The following is a 6,000-nucleotide window of genomic DNA, read 5'->3' on the forward strand; positions in this document are numbered from 1 at the left end:
TGTTTTAAGTTAAAGAACTTAAATTATCGTGGGTCCAATTCTCACTAATAACTAATTATTAACTATGACATTTTCTTCAATAAACTCCTAATTTCGGCTTATTAATAGTTAGTAAAGTAGTTATTAAGTTTAGGCATTGGGTAGGATTAAGGGATGTAGAATATGGTCATGCAGAATAAGGCATTAATATGTGCTTTATAAGTACTAATAAACAGCCAATATCCTAGTAATATGCATGCTATAAAAAGCAACTATAGTTAATATTGGAAATTCTACCCTAAACTAAAGTGTTACCAAAATTACAAATACTATTAATAAATACTTTAATAGTTTATAAATAATAGTCCCTATAACACTGGCTTTATCCAACCCCTCAGTGTCAGACCATAAATAATTCCCTCTTCTTTTCTCTCATCCTCTACCCTCTTATATCACAGCCGAGTGAAAGAATACAATCCCTCGCTCCATTCCACTCTAGCCTCATGTACCTCAGACGAGCTTACAGTAAGTCTCATCTACATCTGAGTCTCTCTCTTCTTCTCATACTCCTGATTGAACTGCCAAGCACTGAGATTCCAGCAGACTTTCATTGAGCTGTAGGGAATACACTGTCATAGCCACATTGAATTATAATACCAATTTGGATGGTTTGATATCACTTTATGGCTAAATTATTGTGTAATAAATTGGTTCCATTACTCACCGAGGCAATTGTGGGGCAGAAGGGAGGCAGGGAAGGGAGGTAAATCTTTATGGTCTCTCTCTTTTTTTTCATATTAAATAACAGGAGGACCATCACTACAGCTGCCATAATGCACATTAAGACCCACATACATTAACAGATTGTCACTGTCACTGTCACGCAAACAAACGTCCTGTCTCTCTCTCACTCGCTTTCAATGCCATATTGACACAACAGGTGTGGAAGGGCGGGGGTGGGGGGTGGTTACTATTGCAATCCCTTGTCTCCACTGGCTTAGACATTGTAGAGAGAGAATGATAGAGGAAGCCAGCATCCATAAATCGCCATGAACGTGTAAATGCCACTGCTGTGCATTCCAGCAGGAGAACAGGAGTCCAAACTGCTACAAGTTCCCTTCTCTGTTTGCTGCTGTTGTTTTAATACTGCTCTCACACACACACACACACACACACACACACACACACACACTCTCTAATGTGTTTTATTGGTATGACAAAAACTGCACATTGGTATTGCCAAAATGTCTGGCTGTGTACAATGAAAAATTGTGCACCGTAAAATAAATTAACAAGTGCAAATAAACATGTTAAAGTAACATTCAAAATAAATATCATTAGCGCAAACCATTTAACTATTACATTTAATATGCAGCATAAACTAAGAACATAGCATTGAAACCATTAAAAACGAGTATAGTTTTATATGACGTTTTGCTGTCATTTGAATGATCCTTATATTTGAGGACACACTCCCTCCGTGCCACAAGCTGAGAGACAGAGAAAAGCGTAGTAATGCGACAGCGTGTTTCCACTCACAATAGCCAAAGGGTAAAGCCTTCACAATAACTCCCTTACACCCCACAGTTAAACAGAGAGAAAAAGAGAGTTAGTTTACATTATCATCAGAGTTGCTGGATTCATGTTTATGTTTAAATAACCACTGTAATTATTTGCTTGGACAATACAGTTACTTACACAGTTCACTGCTTCAACATGTTTGAGTGAGACAAATTGAGTGTGTGGGAGAGAAATTGAACATGAAAACAAGAGATGTTTTTCCTTATTTCGCGTGTGTCATGACATTCTTTGTCATCTCCGAGGCAAGAAGCTACAGATCAAAAGAGAAAAACACAGAACAAAGCCTTAAATCCAAACCCTGAATTATGCAATATTTATTGCCACTGGAAATGCTTTGCCCCTGATTTTTCACAGACAGCATTACAAAACAATAGTGAGTTGTAATTCTGGAGTGCATTTCCTCAGACTGTAGCCCCCGTGGCTTTTATCATGTGCTACTCAGACTCAATATAACACGGCAAACTGACCCACATCTGTAAACAAATAAAGACCAGAATCTACAATATCTTTGCCTAGAAAATGTTGCAGTCAACACCAATAACATGAATCAAAATTCTTTGACAGTCATTTGACCGAAAACAAGGCACTGTGTCCACAGCAACTGACAAAGCATGAAAATACCCCTTTCCACAAAACATCCAATTGATAAAAGATAATTCATTATTTAAAATAATAATAATTTAGAGAAAAAATATTAGATTTATTTAAAATAACCACAGATTTCAGTTTGAATGAACATAGGCTACTTCTATACCTAAAAGCTTTGCTTTCAACTGCATAAAACTGGAGTCAATCTGAATTTATCCTAATTGGTCCTATTGCGAGTGATTAATCAGTCTATGTTATTATAAAAATATTATTAATACGATGTTTTGAAGAAGATTGGGGGTTCAAACAACATTAGAACCCACTGACTTTTACTGCATGGACAAATAAAATAAAATAAAAATGATACAAAAAAATAAAAAAACTCTTTTGTGTTCCACAAAAGAAAGAAAGTCATGCAGGTTGGAACGACATGACAGTAATTAATGACATAATTGTCTCTTCAGTCTTATAGAATTCATAACTAACTTTGAATCGAAGTTGAGAGTGTACAGTGTTTAAATGAGTCTGCAAACACACACACACACACACACACATACAAACACAATGAGCCATGTTCTTGAACTGGTCTGCCAGCTTTCCCTTAACCCCCCCACATCAAAGGCCATCAATCTCTCCCAGTACAGAGGGAAAGCCAAATATTTAGAGAAGGCCCAAGCCCCCATAAATCTGTTGTGGGAGAGAGCGGGGAGAACACGATACACCCCTAACACACACACACACCTAGCTCCCCATCCCAGCGCTCTCCTCACCTCCATCAGCCAGAGGAAGCAGAGGAAGACAGAAGGAATCTGAAAAAAAAGAGAAAGCTGTGCTGTGCCTAAGTTGAAAGGTGCTCTGGGAGTCTTAAATTAGGTAGAGAAGTATATAGTGCCCCCTACCTTTTAATATACACATGCATAAAGGCATACGTATGCTGAGACACAAACACACAATAAAAATCCATAACTACCGCTTTAAATCACTGCTATGGCTGACATACTAGCGAAAATGCAATCCCCTAAACACAACACACACATTTGCAAATCCAGCAACTTTTCCCCCCGCCTTTGATTTACAATAACAAGGCTTGGTTCCACTCGAGTAGACTGGCAAATATTCTAGACTATTTATTCCCCCTTTCATTGGAAAACAATATGGTGTTTTGTGTAATAAAGAAAGGAATGCTGTACTGACAGGTCAAAGGTCACGTTAGGAGTAAATTGAGGGCAGATGAGGCCTAGCAGAGAGTTTAGTTTGTGAATGGAGCCGTGTGGAGGAGAGTGGACAAGACGCAGAGATGTTTGGCTTGCTCTGAGTGCAGAATAAGGAACCAGCCATAAGAGCTGGAGGGCTCTTAGCACCGCTGAGCTAAATGACATGAGTTTATCCATCTTATGGCTGACCACTTCAGTGAGAGCATGCCTATTGTACCTGAGAAACTATTTACCAGTGCATTGGTAACACTCACACACACATACTCGTATACACAGACTCTTATCATCCACTTCGTTCTTACACACACACACATACAGAGGACTGTCCTCAGCTGTCTGGCTGACACCGAACAAGCAGGGATTATGCTGTCTCTCTCACTCTTTCCATGTCCTTAAGAGTTCTCAGTGTGTCCTTTAGGGTCAGACAGGAAGATTGATCCCATGGAAAGAACACAACAACCTCCAGCCCTGACAGACGCCGGGATCAACTACAACTTTCTTTCGGGGACCCTGCTGGGATAGAGAGCCACCTCAGCCCATTTAGAGAGCAGCTCTAACACTGCAGCCCTACACTCAGATCACAAAGTCTGTATATTGAGCTCCTTAGGTAGGGGGAAGCAAATAAATTCCCCAATATTTATTAATTTTAAATAATATAATATAATAATGCTCAGAGTCAATTATTCCATTTATACTACAATTACCAGACCTTAAAACATTGTTGAGATGATGTTGAGACATTTCTTAGACATAATTTCTAATCATTTCTTTTCAGCTTCGCTCATTGTCTGTCTTTTGACTTCCGGTCTGTATTTTCACAGCGATCTTACGAAACTGTAAGTTTATCTCCTCCAAGAACATCGCCATTATTACATCGCTAGTGTGAAATGTGTTGTTACTTTACCAATAAAATCATCAAATCAAATAAAAAGCATTGACAACAACACTTTCCGTAAATAATAAAACTTATTTTTGTTGCAAAAAAACACGGAAACAATTTGTCATTTTTATCCTATTGTTTAATATATTAATTTGCTTGGTAAGTGTCATTGTGGGGTTTGGTTATTTAGCTGTTGTAGTCTGTAAAGGACCTTTGAAGTAACTTAAATCATTTGGCTAAGTGATATGAAATTGTAATGCAGTCAAGACCTGCCTGGTAACCATTTACCCTGAAAATAATTCCACACCTTAGAACGTTCCTCAACCAATCAGATTCAAGCCTTATGCAGCCCCGCCCCTTTTCAGCTGCGCTCATTGTCTGTCTTTTGACTTCCGGTCTGTATTTTCACAGCGATCTTACGTATTTATGAATGAACGGCTCGTTTTAAAATCTTCCCGGTCTACTGACATTTGTTAAGACATCTGCTTCAAACATTACAATCCTCATGATAACTTTCGTTAACTTTACAAAAGTGGTAAATCCACTTTAAAAGCTAGTTACTCCTGGACAGCGATCCCATTGAAATGCACAGAGCGACCGCAAAACGGACGTTCAAAGACAATATTATAAAGATGGCTGCCCTTGTTTCTCTGGCGCATAAGGTCATAATAACATGAAACCTACTGTTATTAATATTGGTGGGGATGGTGTGGTCAGCTGTGGCCCTGGTTCAGCCTCTGCCTGAGCATCCAGGAAAGGGCAAATTCAGGTGCTTCTGTCATCTCGCGCCGTCAGTTTGTTGGTATTCTTGGCTGTCGTGCCCAGTGAAATGTCACCTCTCTGAAGGCCTCCATCTATTTTGTGTATAAATGTCAATAATGAGTTATACAACCACAATATGGCAGAGGATTCTTTGCACAGGGGTTTTGTAACCTTTTTTCAATGCTGCGACTTTACTTTAAAAAATTCGGGTATGTCTTCAATGTTCCCCCAGAGCAGCTTTCCCCCCCTTCTGTTATTTAACTAACCGCCTCTCCTGTGTTTCTTTTCTGTGTTTATTCTTACAGCATTAATTCCACCTTTCTTCTCTCTCTCTGTTTCCCTGTTCCTGTGTGGGCTGTGCAGAGAGAGCTCCCTTGTCTCGGTGTTTGACACGCGTCTTCCTGTGTGGCTGCCAGGACCGCTAGGGACAGGAGAGGAACAAAGCTGTCCAGAGGACTGCCCGATTCAATTACACACCTAGGCCACAAAGAAAACTCAGACCGTCTGCACTCACAGTGGCCTGCACCTCAAAACCTTGAATTTAGATATTTTGGTCTGGACATTGGGATTTATGTTTAGCTACCGGAATATTTATGTTGATGGACATTGGTGTATAAATATTCATAATTACGAATAATCCTTATATCCTAATAAAATGTACAAATCTTGAAGATCCATCTAATTGATTAGGCTACAACACAATTTAAAGAGATAATCAACCCAAAAATTAAAATTCTTATAAAAGTGATAATAATATTTAGTCGTCATTTACTCACCCTCATGTCATTCCAAATCCTGAAGGGAAAAAAGATATCAGTTTCCACAAAAGTGTTTTTACATTGATGATAATAATACAAAATGTTTCTTGAGCACCAAATCAGCATATTAGAATGATTTAATAATTTAGCAATGGCTGCTGAATTAGCTTTGCATCACAGGAATATTAGCCTACATTAAAAAAAATGTTTTAATTAAGATTCTTTTTAAATTATAATA

At 38.5% G+C, this 6,000-nt stretch overlaps 1 long non-coding RNA gene across 5 annotated transcripts in view; it reads right to left on the reverse strand.

Moving 5' to 3' along the window:
* Positions 1 to 5,608, reverse strand: part of LOC307011364 — a 99,401-nt gene extending 93,793 nt beyond the window's left edge. For all 5 annotated transcript variants that reach the window (XR_013800407.1, XR_013800408.1, XR_013800409.1 and 2 more), the window contains exons 1-2: positions 5,308 to 5,608; positions 4,927 to 5,096 (exon numbers count right to left, since the gene is read on the reverse strand). This is a non-coding gene — a long non-coding RNA (uncharacterized lncRNA). The remainder of the gene's footprint in view (positions 1 to 4,926; positions 5,097 to 5,307) is intronic.
* Positions 5,609 to 6,000: the final 392 nt, after the last annotated feature.

Source organism: Phoxinus phoxinus, assembly GCF_949152265.1.
Source record: "Phoxinus phoxinus genome assembly, chromosome: 15".
Taxonomy (NCBI): Eukaryota; Metazoa; Chordata; class Actinopteri; order Cypriniformes; family Leuciscidae; genus Phoxinus; species Phoxinus phoxinus.